A 17,172-nucleotide genomic window follows, 5' to 3' on the forward strand; every position below is an offset into this window, starting at 1 on the left:
GGGAATGTAGACTGGTGGTCAGCAGGGGGACGGAAAGTCAGGACTTGCAGCCCTGGCCCTAGCTGACCACACTGCTGAGTCACCTGGGGGAGTCGTCGAGGCCATGTTGTCACGTTGTGGAAAAGAGACTTCCTGCCATCTCAATGGAATTATGAGGTTTATTGCAATGAACTTGATTTCTTCTTCCATCAGTTTTTGTCCCTTCCCCAGCCCAGCTTGTGGTCCATAATCCAAGTCAACAAAACAGCTATAGACACAAAGACATAAATTAATTTAAATGCATCTTCCAAGGAGTATTATGACCAGAGAATTGTTAGAATCTCGCTCAGGGATTTTTATTTTACTTAAAGGAAGGGTAACTTTCATATGGCCTGGCTAAAAAAAAAAAAAAAAAAAAAAAAGGAAAGAAAAGGTATTTTCTAAGCTTTTCTCTGGAATATAGCAAGGAGAGGTTACTTAGTAGAAGTAAAAAAGAGGAGGGGATTATAAAAATTAATAACAGGAAACTTCACTAAAATAGTCAGGAGGTTTTGACAGGGGGAGGTCTCATGCATGCCCTATGGCTCATAGTCAATTGCAGACCCAAGAGGAAGAGACGGACTTGACCTTGCACAAGGATGTTGCTCTACTACTCCAGCCAGGGGAGGAAGCACTTCCCTCATCCCCCGCACGGGCAACAGTCAATGAAAAGCCACCACACTTTGAGCTCCCAGGTTACTCCAGTGGATTTTAGTTCACAACAGCCTTCCCAACTTACCCCTTTTCTCCTCAAAAACATGCCTCTCCTTTGTTCCCCCACTTGCCTATGGCTTTACTACACCTTGTTTGTCTTGGATTGCAATTCTGTTTTTTCCTGAATAAACCCATGTTTTGCTGGTAAAATAACTGGCAGTTTTTACCTTTAAGGGTAACAGGATGAAGGAAAAGAAAGTTCTCTGACAAGTAGGACTCTGTATTCAAAATGAGTTCCCGGGGTGACAAAATCAAAGTATATAATAGGTGCTTAGTCATTAGAGAACAAAGTGGACAAAGAACATGCTAACTAATGTAATTAAAACCCAGTTTTCATTGTGATGATGGAGGTACTGCAGGCTGGAGAAGCCCGGAAGAGGACACCTCAACCATTGCTGTGTAGATCGTGATACACTTTTTGAAGTACACAGTTATGGAAAATTGAAGAATGCATATGGTGTAAATGTAAAATTAAGCTCTTACAAAAAAGATACAAGTTATATAGACGGGACAAGAGGAACATCAGCACAGCGGCTGTTTTGTGCCTTTAGAAAAAAGCCTAAGGGAGTTTACATGTACGTGCTGAAATGAAACACGGACATTCGGAAATACTTCTTTTATACCAATTGAGTATGACTGGTCTGATGATTGAGGCTTGAGCTAGACACTGATCCTTATTAAATCAAACAGCAGGGGCTTCTTTTTCTCTTTTGGCCCAGGAAGCTGGAAGCAGGGAAAATGCCTTGCCAGCTCTCACTCTTTATCTGCCCTCTTTCTGGAATCTTCTCCCCCAAAAATAGCACAAGCAGAATTGACCATTGGAATCCATCTAGGGAAATTAGAATTATCAGCAGGATTATAGCAAACAGGTTGTATCGTAGACGATCCATTATCTGAAAATAGCAATGAAGGAGGCTGTACACCTTACGAGGGACCAAGTGAGCTATTTGATACAGAGAATGCCATGAGAATACATCTTTGAACAGATCATTTCTTAAGTGTTTCCTTTGTCTTGCCATCTCATATTGCAAGTGATCACGCTGCAGTGTAATATTATGATGAAACCTGAGACTAACTAGTGTCTGCTCTGCCCCATTCATGTGCATATATTACTGAAGGCACAGAACCCCAACACTGAAGATTATTCAGTCCCTGAATGCCCTTCTTTCCTTTCCCATGCCCTGGACTAATACTGTCTGAACTGGGCTTTCTCCAGGTGTGCCTCATCAGAGAATTGCCCCAGGAATTACTGATGCTGTGCAATGAGAGCCAGACGGCAATATGAGCAAGCTTTCTAGCCTGTCCCTCCCTTTGTCCTCACCACTCTGCCACCCAGCCATTCACTGAGGTCAGGGTAGCCTCGGTCTAAGGGGAACGGGTGTTCTCAGGGAACGAATTCTATTTACCTCTGAAGATTATTGTCGGGATAAAAGAGATTCTATAGGGGTATTAATCTGCTGGGGCTGCCATAAAAAATGCCATAGACTGGGTAGCTTAAACAACAGAAAATAATTTTCCCATCATTCTGGAGACTGGTAGGCCCAAGATCAAGGTGCCAGCTATTTTGGTGTCTGGTGAGGATTCTCTTCCTGGTTTATAGACACTTGCCTTCTGGATATATCCTCACTTGGCAGAGAGAGGGAGAAAGAAAGCAAGCTCTTCTGGTGCCTAATAGCATCATGAGGACTCATCCTCATGACCTTATCTAAAACCAATTACCTCAAAAGCCCCATCTCCCATTAAAAACACATTGAGGGGTAGGACTTCAACATATGTTTGTGAAGGAATCTGGACATTGTGAGAGCTTGGAGTTGAAGCTGCTGGCTGGCCGAAGAACTCACAAGTGTTGGTAGTGCGTTACATGAAGGGCAAGTCTTTTGCTAACACCACAAGGCTCTCTGGCCCAATGAGTGGAGTTTGATAGTAATTCTTTCTACAAGTAAAAAAAAATGTGGAGGATACAATTTGGTTTATAGTAGTAGGTGAACATTTCTTTACATATGGTTGTCTCAGTATCATTGCATGATGGTCACGTGGGAAGAAGCTTAAACCTTGGCATTCTTATTTTTCTTGCTTGAATATATTCCTAAAGAATTTCACCTAAATTAGATTCATTCATTCACTCATTCACTTATTCACTCATTCAACAGATATTCATGGAGTACCCACCATGACCAGGTCCTCACAGCAGTTTGCTGGAGCTGGGAAGAAGCCGCCTCCCTCCCCAAGAGCTATTCACTTTTTCCCAGTCCCCACCATCCCCTATTTCCCATCACTCGGCCAGTTCCCCTCACATTGGTCATATCCCTGGTCAGATCCCTGTGTGTGCTTTTTGTATGATCTGCCAGGTGAAGACGGAATCTGAGACAATTCCAAAATTCTCTTATCTCAATCATTTAAATGTTTGTTTCATAACATGATGATGATGAGATACTTACTGGGTCCTAGGAGACAGGTAAACACTATATAAGGCCATACAGCCTGGGATTGTAATTTGGGTCCCACCACCTAGAAGCTCTGTGACCATGGGCTAGTCATACACGACAGTAAAATAAATGAATATATATAAAGCACTTAGTGGCAGGCACCGAGTATGTGCTTGCTCAGTGTCAGCTACAGTGATGTAACATGCAGGAATGAAATTCCAAATATGTAGTAATCTGTATGGCACCATCCAGATAGCACAGATGTGGCCCTGCTTTGTATTAGGTGTTGCATCTGTAGTTGTTGAATGGGGGAGATGGTGACTTAGAGGTGCAGGAGGAAGGGACCAGGGTGACTGGGAAGCAGGGGAGCACTGGGAGAACATGAGGAAGGCATCTTACCAACAAGCACAAAATGATCTTGAAATTTTGATAACAGGTAATGCTGTACTGGTGTGCACGGCTTCAATATCATCCCTGCTACTCTGCTTCCACCATGTGCTAGGTACAGATGTATTTGCTTCTTTGGCTTAAGTACTCATACTGACTGCCTCAGGCACAGGCTTCATAAAGGAACCCCCTGGTCTCTACATAGCTCATATGGCTTCACTGAAGTCTATGTAGACTAGCTGGCCATTTGCCATACTGAACCCACTCTGGAGACCCTGAAGCAAGAGTAAGGAAGATGGGGTTGACAAATGTTCTACTTTCCTCCAAGACCAAATTAGCATGCCTGTTAAGAGCTGTCCCTCCTAAAGACATATGACCCAGGGCGCCCCTACATGGGGCTTTCATTCTCTGGAATATCAGACTGTGCTTTTCCTTTATCCTTCAGCATTTTAATATAGACAGAAGCAGGTTTGAAAGAATATCAGGATGGGAATGCAAGCTGGTGCAGCCACTCTGCAAAACAATATTGAGGTTCTTCAAAAAACTAAAAATAGAACTACCCTACAACCCAGCAGTTGCCTACTAGGCATTTATCCACAGGATACAGGTGTGCTATTTCGAAGGGACCTATGCACCCCAATGTTTATAGCAGCACTATCAACAATAACTAAAGTATGGAAAGAGCCCAAATGTCCATCAATGGATGAATGGATAAAAAAGATGTGGTATATATATATATATATATATATATACACACACACACACACACACACACACACACACACACACACACAATGGAGCATTACTCGGAAATCAAAAAGGATGAAATCTTGCCATTTGCAACTATGTAGATGGAACTAGAGGGTATTATGCTAAGTGAAATTAGTCAGTCAAAGACAAAAATCCTATGACTTCACTCATATTAGGGCTTTAAGAGACAAAAAAAAGATGACCATAAGGGAAGGGAAACAAAAATAATATAAAAACAAGGAGGGGGACAAAACAGAAGAGACTCATAAATATGGAGAACAAACTGAGGGTTCCTGGAGGGGTTGTGGGAGGGGAGATGGGCTAAAAGGGTAAGGGGCACTAAGGAATCTACTCCTGAAATCATTGTTGTACTATATGCTAACTAATTTGGATGTAGATTAAAAAAAAAATAAAAAAATAAAACAAGTTAAAAAAAAAAAAGAATGTCAGGAATTCTTAAAAAAAAAAAAAAGGAGTCTCAGAAGGAACCCTCTCCCTCAAAGTTGTAGCTATGGAGGATGTCATTTCGGGAAAGGAAACAGTGAACAACAGAAAGGTGGGCTGTAGTATTGCCCCAGGCCACATTAGCACCCACTGAGAGTGTTCTAGGTGCTACCACCTCTGAGAGGAGTGCTAGTGCATTGCTTTGGTATCTTTATCTCATAAGCACAGATCCATTTCTGGAGTCCAGGCCATTGTATTTCTTAAAAATAGACCTTTTTTTCCCCTCTACAAACTTGACCAAAACCTTTTGATTTATGTGTATCTTTAAGTTGCCTAATATTTTTGGATGAAAGAGGTTGTTTGAACATGCCACGTCATTATAACTTACAGAGATGTATATTCCCCATTAGTCACATTATTTTAATTGATTTCAGACAATGACTCTCAACAAAAGGCTATCCATTCCCTTTTTTTGTGATTAATTCTTGAAATTGCCTGAAAGCATTATTATTGAAGAGAATCCGTGGAAGTAGAATCATCATCCTTACTTCCGGGAGAAGTTTTCTAACCTTTGTTGTAATAAGTAGTCTACACTTTGCTTACCATGCTTGTATTTGATTTCTAATTTTTAAAGGAAATGGGCATTATTAGCCAAAGAAATAAATAAGGTGTTGCTTTTCTTAGGCAAAATATTTAGCTTAGTCAATTTTCAGTTGTAATCTCCTTATAAATGTGTTGAGTTCATATCTTACATGCCCACAAATCATTGTTGCCATAATAATTTTATATCTACACTTTTTTTGTTGTGGTTTCTAAAGCTGATATGTTTTCTTCTAATGAGTTGTTTAGAAAGTATTCCCAGCACCTACATCCAGTAAGGTGGGTTATTTAAAAGTCCTTCTCCACTTCTTTTTTTTTTTATTTTATTTATTTATTTTTTAATTTACATCCAAATTAGTTAGCATATAGTGCAACAATGATTTCAGGAGTAGATTCCTTAGTCCTTCTCCATTTCTTAATAACTTGGCCTGACATTATCTTGAGTAGATGAAATAAAATTTATTCCTTATATGCAATAAAAACCTTTGTTTCTTTAAATAAGTTTAAAAAAGTAAAATAAGTTTATTGTAAATATCGTCTTCTGAAAAAAGAAAGGGACAGAAGCAAAAACTGCACACAAGTGCCCACACTCATATAAATACACACGCACACACCCAAGACTCTAAAATCCTAGTCAAAAGCTATATTTCATAAAAGAGAATTATAGTAATGTTGATGGTTTGCCAAAACCTCAAGCAGTGACAAAATCCACAGAGTGTCCTGAAAAGGATGCCTTTGCAAAACCATGCCTCTCCAGATGGTTTAGATTAGAGATGTTTAAAAACACATGGCAGCATTAGTTTGGTTTAGAATTCATAGTTAATTCAGTAGATAAAATAATGCAAATTTGAAACCCTAGCCTGTGTATCAGAAAAATCATCAAATCTTATGATTGCTCTTAGGGGAGGTTGGTATGTGATGTGTTGATTTTTAAATGATCTAATTGAAATAATAAAATTAAGGAAGAAGGGGTAAAAAAAAAAGGATTGAAAATACAAGAGTATAAGTAGAAACTTTCTTCTCTGCAGAATATTTATTCCTTTGAGCTGTCATATCCAATCAATTTGTATGGGATTCGACGGCCAATTGTCATTTCCTGAGATAAACTATGTAAAGAGGTTGTGTTACAGAGACAGCATGAAAAAAAAAATAGAAAAAATAACTCCAGAGCATGAAGCAAAGAGAAGTCAAAATGTCCCCCAAAGTGCTGCCAAGATCTCCTCACCTTGCTAAGGATAGTTGATAAGCAGCTTACACGCAAGTTTTCCCTTTGGCTTAGTCAGCTTTTCCCCCTGCACATGTTTCGTAAACAGAGTGCTCTTGTCAACATTTTAGTAAATTATTTTGCCTTACATGTGGTTTTTAATCTCAGTGGGGGCTGTCTGTAGACACTGATGTCACACACTGTGTTCTTCCACACGAGATGTGTAACAGTTACCCTGGGGCCCTAAAGGCTCCATCACTAAAAGCCTGGCTCCCACTGTCCCTTCCCTTGTGTTTAAAATCAAAGTATCCCACCTTCTGATCCCACAGTGAGGCAACCAGCAAGCAGGTCCTAGAAAATAATTTTTGTATGGGAACAGTATTAATTTAGTGATGTGTATCATCGTGTGTCCTACCTGCCACACAAATAAAAGCATTCAACTGTGCTAAAATTGCCGCTAGAAGATTGTGCGTGCAAGAGCTCAAAGCCTTTCAGAAAATACGAGACAAAGATTCTGCAAAAATAGAATCAGAAGTTTTCCCACAACAGTTGATGGGATTCAAAGGGCTTGACTCTCAAAGGTGGCACAGTATTTTTTCCCCTAGAAAGAAACACATTTTGAGTGTTTTCTAAGTATAAAAACTAGAATTGTGGCTTTTAATGTCTGGAAAGAGCTCCACAGTCAAAGCAAATGTGCTCTGTTAGCAGCAAAGTACAAGCACGCACGCACATGCATGCATGCACGCGCGCGCGCACACACACACACACACACACACACAGAAATGTAGGCGAGAGAGGACAGACCCTGTGCACATACTTCGTGAGCATTTATGGAGATTTCCATCATAAATTTAATTGAATTCTGTTTGAGCAGCAGAGACATTGCATTGGCCAATGTTAACTACTGACCCATAGTTCTGCATCCATACCCATTTAATATTTGTAACCAGAGATTATATTTTTGTTGCATCTTCTAATCATTTTTAAATGGAAATCCCTAGCTAAGTCAAATTACCATTTTTAAATAGTTTAGCCATGTTGCAATCTAAGGGGTGTAGGAAGGGATTTTTTTGCTTTCCCTTTTGCTTTTTGTGTGTACATTGTTTCTCATATATGGGTTAACCCTCTTTCCATGAGACCTATTAATATGCAGAATTGTAGAATCTCAGAGTTTGAAGGAAACTTCGTGATTTTCTGGGCCAACCACCTATTTGATGCCTGAACTCTCTCTAATTCTTCTCGATTCTGTCTTCCCCTGCCAAGTCGTCATCTTGCTTGGCTTGAGCATTGCTCATGCTCCTGTCCCAGAGCAAACCATCCCATCTCTGGCCAGTGCTGCAGAGTTTTCCAGTGTGCTTGCAGCAGAATGGCATTTTGTCTTAAAGGATTATGGATCACGGACAGAGGCAACATGACCTTGGAATGTCAAGGGGAACAATCCCTCAAGCAAGGCAGCTGACTTTGGGTTTCTGCAAGAGTGGGGATGAACACATAAATACAGTATTCTCCCTCCCACCCCCTTCGTCATGTGTCTCACCATCTTTGTCCTCAGCTGGCTTTCTTTGACATCACTTCATTGAAGGTGTAACGACGTGGTATCAACCTATGGCCATTAAGATTGATGAGACTTCACTTTGGGGGAAGGTGACCAGTGGAAGGAAAGTTCTACCTGTGCTCTACCTTCTCTCCTCCCCTGACCTCCCAAGCCACACTTTTGATCATACTGTCTACCTGCTTCATGGCATCTTCTTTAATGTGTTTGCTCAAATTATGAGGACTTGCTAAATTTTGGAACTGGGTTTCGTTGGATTTTCCTGTCTCTATATTGAAGCTGCTGAGATAGGCGTAACACAAACCTTCTGCCTTTAGAACATTATAATATGTTCTCCCCTTTGTGAGGGGGACATCTGAGCCAAGTTCTTTAAAACATCACAGATTCAGACAACATGGAGAAAGAAGGCCAGTTCTCAATCAGATATGGCTCACTAAAGGAGACCTTGATAAATAAATGATTTTTTTTTTGAAAAGCAAATAATCACATCCTCTAAACTATTTTTTGTATATATAGGAATTTTCATATATCAGGTTCTCTGCTGATTTGGGGCATTGTTACAGAAATACGAAAATATATGCACACCAAGACTGTGTGATAACCTGAACTAGTAATCAAATGTCAGAGGCCTGACTGCTTTAATGAAGAGTTAGGAAGGTTTTGTTGTCTATATGCTATACTTCGTAAGTGGACTTTTATGAAATGCTTGAGGGACTCAGAAATCATTTGTTCCCCAACACTATTCATTTAGTTAGAAAGTACTATTTTTCAGACAGTGTAAAGGGAAGCCAGTTATCCTTTATTCTTCTGTGGTAATTTCACAGCTTGTTAGGCAGTTCTTGTTTCCTAAGAATAATATCAAAACAAATGGGAGAGAGGGGTCTTGAGCTTCTCATACCTATATTATTTCAACACCACACTAAAAGTATTTCCCTGAAAACCCGCATGGATTTCTTATGTTCATATCAGGGATGCTTATCCTGAGAGATCCAAGACTGTTGAATCTTGTCTATCAGTAGAGTGCATTCAAATCATAAGTATCTTAATTACTGCTCTCCACCTCAAAACTCCTCTAAAGCAAGGAAGGATATATGTGAACAAATACATAATATATCGCTATTCTGCATAGTTCCTACTGAAACCTTTTAATGAGCATAAGTATGACTGGTTCCTATCAACAATATTTGGGCACATAATTCTGGGACAGCAGAGAACTACTTGATATGATACACCGGGAAGAATGAAAGTGCTGACATAAGGCAAGTCTTTCATTTTTACCTACAGAATACAGTTTGCCATACTGTTAAGTTGATGGAAGGTCAGCTCAAAGAGAAGCACTCTAAGCATCCGTACAACCTATTTTTCGAAAGTCTAATGGATTTTTGTTGCCTAGTTCACATATAACAAAGTAAGAAAGACGATGCCTTGGAAAACAGGCAATATCAGTTAAAGCAAAGTTTAGTATAAATGCCAGGACTGAACATTAGAATTTTTATGTGCCCAAAGCCTGATTCCTTAGAACCTGAATTTTCTCTCTATCTCTGGCTCTGAGCCCAAGGGGCCACGATCCATTTCACTACTTCAGCCCATTCAGTGACCACCTGTGTTCCAACAGTGAAGTCAGACCAAGAGGAAAGGAGGGTCGCTGGGCTGCCCAGATCCATATTCACTCAAGCCGCTGTATTTATTATTCCACTAGGGAATGCTCTGCCCTTGAAGGCTGATCCGATGAGGGTGGGATCACAGGCAGCAGGTATGCCATGAACAACAAACCCATATTCTTAACATATGTTTAATTTGAGAAACTCTCCTCCTTTAAAATACCTCTTGATTTTAAATCCACATCCTGATTTGCCCACTCTTGTTACCGTTTTCTGCTGCCTGTTCTGAATTAATCCTTTGAGGTGGTCATTCCCCGGAAAGAAACAAGGAAAATGAGAAGAGAGATGTAAAGTTGGGAATGTGAATGAAAGAGAATGGGAGAAAGCCGAGGGAAGGGGATCATTAAGTAAGTCTGTTTTCGTGAGCTAGGTTTCCTTTGAGCCGTGTGAGACAGAAGAGGCAGAAGAAGAGAAATACAAGGAAGAGGCCCTCAAAAGGTTACCCATTAATATCCCTGCTGAAGAATGGAGATCATTTTTGCAGTGGAGCTCAATTTACAGAGATTAGTTTGTTTCTTCATCGTCCTTCATCTCAAAGAATTGATATAATCTAAAAGTGGTTAAAATTATTAAAATAGTTTCCATAGTAGAAAATTAAATGATTTTACTAACTGTCAAAGTCAGTGTTTAAACTGAGATCATTTGAATTATATTTTATATAGTGATCATGTCACTGGGATGTCTAAACATTCTTTGTAAAAGCAATAATCTCTGATTCTGATTTTTCATCCACAGAAAACTGATTGAAGATTAGAAATATTAGCCACCAGTTGCTTTTATTTGTAAAACCTACAGAGGAGGCTGCTTTACTTGACGAATTCTGAATTAAAATACATTCTCCACCATGGAACTGTTAATCCTCTAGGAGACTTTCTACGAGTTTCTTAGCTATATTTTCAGCTCAGAGGATTATAAAACTGCTTCAAATACTTGATTTGGAATATATTTAAAAGGGAAATAGCAACATCTTATGCTATTAAATATATTATAAAATAGAAAAATATTATATTGCTTGATGTCACCGAATTCATTTTCCCTCTATGTATTAGTCCATCTATCTGTCAAATCCTGGCTTTCCTAAGCCACACCAGACTGATTTAATGAGGTCTTGTTAACAGCATAAACCATACATCTATAGTTCTCACCCCATCTGCAACTTAAGCTCTCTGGGCTCTTCAAATCTTCCCTCTTGTTTTCTGGGCCTTCCCAGCGGGAGTCACAAGTATGTTCACGAATAAGGTCTCAAGGACGGCCTATGATGCTAAAGGCAGCTTGCTGGACCTCCAGCATCCAAGCCCCACCACTTTCCCCGATGCTCCCACCCCATCAGACACCAAGGGCTTGCCGTCACACACCTCCGGAGCGAGCTTCACAGCCATGTGCTGGCTTTCATTGCTGCGGAGCCATTGTTGCTGATCGTGTTCCAGAGCCCTGAACAGCCCAGCAGCTTCCAGAACAAGCCAGTCAGGATGTGGTCCACAAACAGGGAGACAGAGATTCTCTCCCCTAAGTGTGTAGTCTTTATGTCAAGGAGGCCTTAATAATACATGGCTCCAAAGTTCATAATACAAAGTACATAATACATAATACATAATACATAATACATAATACAAAAAAAATACAGTTTTTATATTTTACCAGTAGCACCCTAATGCTATTAGAGTTCTGACAGGCCCACCCCATGCGTCTGCTCTTCATGATTATCCAAATTGCGAACACTGCTTAGGCCCAAACTGGACTCCCGGGCTAAGTTAATTTCAGGGTTGAAATGTAGTGATTTTTACTTCAACATCGGAATGGACTGCATTTTATCCAGAACAATTGAACAGACCTTTATTGTGCCTAGCACCCTGCTTAGGTGCCAAGGCCACAATGATGAATATGGTCTGTACCCTGCCTGTGAGGAATGTATGCCTGTTCTCTTAGGTCAAAAACAAGAATGAGCGATCTGCAGTAGATTGCAAGCTATAAAACTGAAATAATTAGTGCATATTTTACCCAGAACACCCCCCACTGTGGGTGTCATCTGACTTAAGACTTAGTGTGAAAAGGTGAAAGTGGTGTGGAGATAGGGATGGTTAGGTTAGTTTGTGGAAACAGCCTTTGGAAGCCTGAGCTAGCTTGCATTAGGAGGGGGCGACCTCACATGAAGAATACCTACCTCCTACCTCAAGATCCTGCAAATGGTTTGGGGATGGGTGGTGAACCACAGGTATGCCTAAGGCTGGTTCCTATTAGACAGGGAAAACTAGAAACCTCGCCTTCCCTCATCCTTGCTGTGGAATGAAACCAATAAAGTCAGTTACTATTTAGACAAGTGAGTGAATGCTGTCCGTTTGGGAGAGAATGTTCCTGGGGAGGAACTGACCAGTAGAGGCCACTGAAGGGCTTTTGGGGACAGGGGGAGAACACCACTAGACAGTAGTTCAAGTAATGCAAGAATCAATGGCAACTCTGTTAACATCATTAAGTTAAGTCTACCTAAATCAAAAGCATAAGGAAAACCTTACCTTTGCATATATATTTTTGTCATTCTGCAAATAAAACATGTAGTTCAAAATCTGGCACAACGACTGTCTACACAGACTGAATTCTATAGCAGAAAAATACCTAAGAGAAGTTTGTATTGCCAGATGCTTGGCATCATGTAGTCAAAACATTTGAATGTGTTTTAAAATAGTCTTCCAGATGTGTGACAGCTTGTAGCTAGCTATACCCTAGTCTACAGTTTGGAAAGGGGGGTGAAAAACTCAGGTTGTTATTCAAATTATACAGGACAATGAAACTCTCATTGCCTTCCTAGCCTCATTGCCTTAAAAAGTTGAAGGGTTTTTGGGGTTTTTTGGTTTGTTTTGCCTTTTGACAAAGTTCTTCACCTCTACATTTGAGCTGGCCAATATAGACATAGATGGAACTTTCCACAGTACCTCGTATTTGCCATGTGAAAGACATTATCACCACCAAGTTACAGCATTTTCTGACTCCAGGAGTAGTTATTTAGAAATTAAACTTTATTTTGTGTTTATTTTCCCTGCCTCTTGATGTTAATTCCGGATCAGTTTCTTTACATTTTAAGGCTCATGATCAAGAATATGGAATTAAATAAGGAAAAAAATATGTATTAGAGGTTTATTTACCTTTGAACTAGATTTTCCCATAGAAATTCACATTCCTTAGTGAAAGCCTATGTGCTGTGTTAGACCCACCGCAGGAAGCTTATATGTGCAAACAGTAGGTTTTAAATATTTGGTGATCTACTAGAACTGCAGGAAAAATTATTCTGGAGAATTTACACCTTATAAGTCTCGCACAATTATTTCCTCTAGGCCACAGAGAGATATATTATTTGTACTTAAGATAACCAGTAAGTAAATCTGTGGACTTTGTCACTGATGTAATGTGGTGTGGTTGGTTGCCAGATTTAAAAGAAGGGAATGCCTGGGGTATTGAATGCTGAAGTGTTGTTGCGTGTCAATCAACTTTTCATTACTTATCCCTTATTGTCGTTATCTTAAGTGCAGTGTTAAATTAATTTACAATTATTCCCAATTACTCTTTGATACCAGTTATATATGCTGCCTTGATAGAATTGGCATTAAACAAATACAGTAGGTTGTCATCCCTTTCTGAATGTTACAGTTAAGTCAAAGATAAGACAGGATTCCTGTAATTGCTTTGACTGAGAAGTGGTAGAAATTTGCCCTAAGTGACACAAACTAACCTGCATAAAATATCAGTTGCTTCAAAATAATTGAAAATTTCAAAATGAAAATAGGTAATTGTCCACCACTAAGGTTCCTATGGGTTGCCTGCCAAAATCATCCTGAAACTTTACCTGTGTTGGTGGGAGGAGGATTGGGTGGCAGTTGGAGGTAGTTTGCTGTCATATGTATTTTAATGCCAAGAGAAAAACCTGAAAGAGTTTTGACAGAAGGTGTATGGGTCTTGATCGACATGGTGGTTAGTAGCATCTCTAGTGGGAGAGCAGTTCAGGGACTGTGGCCTCGATTTGAAGCATTTATTTTGGAGAGGAAGGTACATGACTTGGAGGTTGTTAATAACAGAACGAAGCTTGGGTTTTCACTGGTAGGATTGCAATATGATGCATGCATCTTTACTTCTGCCTGAAGATTCCCCCCTCTCTTCTTTGTTGGTTGATCTGTTTGCAATGGTAATTGGAGAAAAGAGTTGAGTATGAGATGGGATGCAAGGGAAGTAGAAAGGGGTTTTACATCTCTATTCTGGCTCCGTTTTTGTCTCTATGTGACAGTGAGCAATTCACTCAACTTGGTCAGGAAAATCTGTCACAACAGATTATATTCTGTCTACCAGATGAAAGAGAGTAAAATAGAACCAGCATGCATTTTTAAAGCCTAAACAAGGTCAGGTGAGCATGAGCCTGAATGAGTATGAAGGTTGTAGATTTGAGCAGGATCAGAAGTGTACATGCACACGTGACCATGACTTTGGTTAGTGATGGGTGATGGGAATTGGCTAACCTTACAAATAACTCAAAGTATTTACCCTACCGTTTTTGCAAAATATTTACAAGTTGATCAAATACTTATTGAACACTGTGGTAGGCAGAAAGAATAATGGCCACCCAAAGATGTCTACCTCCTAATACCAGGAACCTGTGAATATGTCCCCTCATGTGGCAGTTATGTATATGTGATTGAATTAAAGATCTTAAGAAAAGATCATTCCAGGTTATCTGGGTGGGCCCAATGTAATTTTAAGGGTGGGTCCTTATAAGTGAAAGAGGGAGTCAGGAGAGCCAGGCTTAGAAGGAAGTGTGATGATGGAAGCAGAATCAAAATGATGTGATAGAAGAAAGACTCAACCAGCCATTGCTGCTTTGAAGATGGAGGATGGCTGTGAGCCAAGAAATGGGGCCGGCCTGTAGACTCTGGAAAGAAGACAAGGAAACTGATTCTCCCCTAGAGCTTCCAGCAAGGAATGCAGCCCTGCTCTCCCCTCAGTTTTAGTCCTCCTAGCCTCCAGAAGCATAGGGTAATAAGCTTGTATTGTTTGAAGCCACTCAGTGTGTGGAAGTGTTACAGCAGCAATAGGAAATGAATACAAGTACCTACTAGTTCTCAGGAACCGTCTCAGGCACAAAGCTCAACACAGAAAAGAAAAGCATACCTCTTGCCCTTGTGAGGCTTACAAGTCCAATATGCCCAGTATTTTGCCCATGAGGACGTTAAGCCTGATAGAATTAACAGGATTTTCACACAGAAAATTGGTCTTGATCACCAGCCCATGGATCTCTACACATCCGTAGTCTATGAATAGGAGGGGTAAAAAAATCCCATCCTGGTCCTCCCGCACAAATTTCATGTGTCACCCTAAAGACTGCTGTCTTCCAACCAACACAGGAAACAGCTTAATGCCAATCTCCTCATTTTTATTTATGATAGATCATCTATAGATCTTAGGATGGATCATCTGTAGAATAACAGTCCTGCTTTTGCATTCTGAAGAGCTGGAGCTACCTAAAGCCATTAAATGAAAAGGCCTTTTCCCTAGGACAGTGGTTCTTAACCTAAATGAAGAAAGTACATCCTAAAGGAGTTAAGTCACGTGAGCAAAGTCACACAGCTGTACCACAAGCCCCTGCTAGAATTTGAGTTTCCTGACCCCCTTTTCAGCCTCTGCCCATTTTTCCTACAGACACTGTAGTGTCTGGATCCAGCTGGCTTTTTCAAAATCTGAAGTAGGAATGGAGGCCATTTCACTAACCTACTTCCGAGCACACAGTGTGGATTACAAAAGGAAATTAACATGTAAAGAAACCTTTTGGAAACTAAAGAAGCCATGTTAGTTCTCTTGCTATATTATTTGGCTGGTCTCACAGTTGGTGTCATTTTCAAGTGTGGGGCTTGATTTAATAGAGACAGCCAACAATTGTGGATCTAATCAAATGGAGCTCGAAGCACATAACTTTTCAGTGTGAGGGAGCTATAAGAAACATTTGCAAGTTTCGGAGTGGTCTGACAGGAATAAGGCAAAAAGTATTCAAACGGAGTTGTAAAATCAGGCTGAGAGATCTTGTTTTTCAGTTCTGTTATAGTCACTTTGTGAAGTATTGCAGACAATTCATTATAATTTATCACACTGATACTCTTAGATTGGATGAAACCCAAACACAACTGAGTTAGATGCATATTAAATTACCTCTTACTTAAAAGGAGGGTGGTCTCACCAAGGCAGGATGGAGTTCATTAGCAGGCTGAGAAGTTTTTCTTAACTCTTCATCATCTGGTTTCATATTGTTTCTGGTTCCCCAGGAACACTGGACACCTTTCTTTTTTCAACACTTGAGAAATAACGCTGGGCACTTTGTGAATCTCGTAGCAAACTGTAGCAACCAGTTCCAAAAATAAAATGCTCATCATCACAAGTCTATAAACAAAATTCAGATTACTATGAAAAACTGCTGCTATTCTTTACATAAAATCATTTTTTTTTTAGGGAAAAGGAAAAGAAATATTGTCCGTGTGTATTTTTATTTAGATATGCACAAAGTAACATATTCCACTCCATTATCATAACTGACTGGCATGTATATTGGATTTACTCTGACACATGTGTTTAGGAATTACCATCACATTTCTTTCTTCCAGCTGACCAGCACTATCACCCATATCATCCAATGAAGGACATGGTTCAGACAGGATTCTGTTGACAGACAGCCTTTCATATGGCTCTACACTCTTTTCCCAAAACTAGAAGCTTCAAACTCCATGTGAATGGCCTTTAATTTGTACATTCTGAGTTTTGTGAGGTAGGGTTTTCCCCTGGGAGACAAAAAAAAGGACAGAGAAAAATCTCAAAAGTGCTATAAATTTAGCCATTTGATCCCAAAGGATTTTTTATTCATACATTTTTGTTTGTCACTGAATTTGTTTCTCTATTTTGTCACTCTTTTAAAAACCAGCTCCAGATTGGGGCACCTGGGTGGCTCAGTCAGTTAGGCATCCGACTTTGGCTCAGGTCATGATCTCGTGGTTTGTGGGTTCGAGCCTCACATTGGGCTCTGTGCTAACAGCTCAGAGCCTAGAGCCTGCTTCGGATTCTTTGTCTCCCTCTCTCTGCCCTTCCCCTGCTCATGCTGTGTCTCTCTCTGTGTCTCAAAAATAAATAAACATTAAAAAAAATTTTAAATAAAAAATAAAAACCAGCTCAGGTTGAACACTGGGGAATTTGATACCTATTTATCCTCTGGTCTTCTAAGTACACCTACATGTTATGTTGAGAGGGGATTTCTTTCTGCTTAGAAATGAGCAACCAGGACAGATTTCTAACCCTTTCCACACTCTAGTGTCTCTCGTTCTTTGGGTCTCTTGTTAAACACCAAAGAATCTTCAGTGGAAAAAACATTGGTGTGGAAATTGGGGGCTGGATGGGCCT

The 17,172-nt window shown here is 40.0% G+C and overlaps 1 protein-coding gene and 1 non-coding gene across 3 annotated transcripts in view; both read left to right on the top strand.

The window, feature by feature from the left end:
- Positions 1-17,172, top strand: part of DYNC1I1 (dynein cytoplasmic 1 intermediate chain 1) — a 313,529-nt gene that overhangs the window by 211,266 nt on the left and 85,091 nt on the right. The window lies entirely within an intron of this gene.
- LOC115509506 lies at positions 2,520-2,673 on the top strand. Its single transcript, XR_003967394.1, has one exon. It is a non-coding gene; the product is annotated as a small nucleolar RNA SNORA62/SNORA6 family (small nucleolar RNA).

Source organism: Lynx canadensis, chromosome A2 (assembly GCF_007474595.2).
Source record: "Lynx canadensis isolate LIC74 chromosome A2, mLynCan4.pri.v2, whole genome shotgun sequence".
NCBI classification, from domain to species: Eukaryota; Metazoa; Chordata; class Mammalia; order Carnivora; family Felidae; genus Lynx; species Lynx canadensis.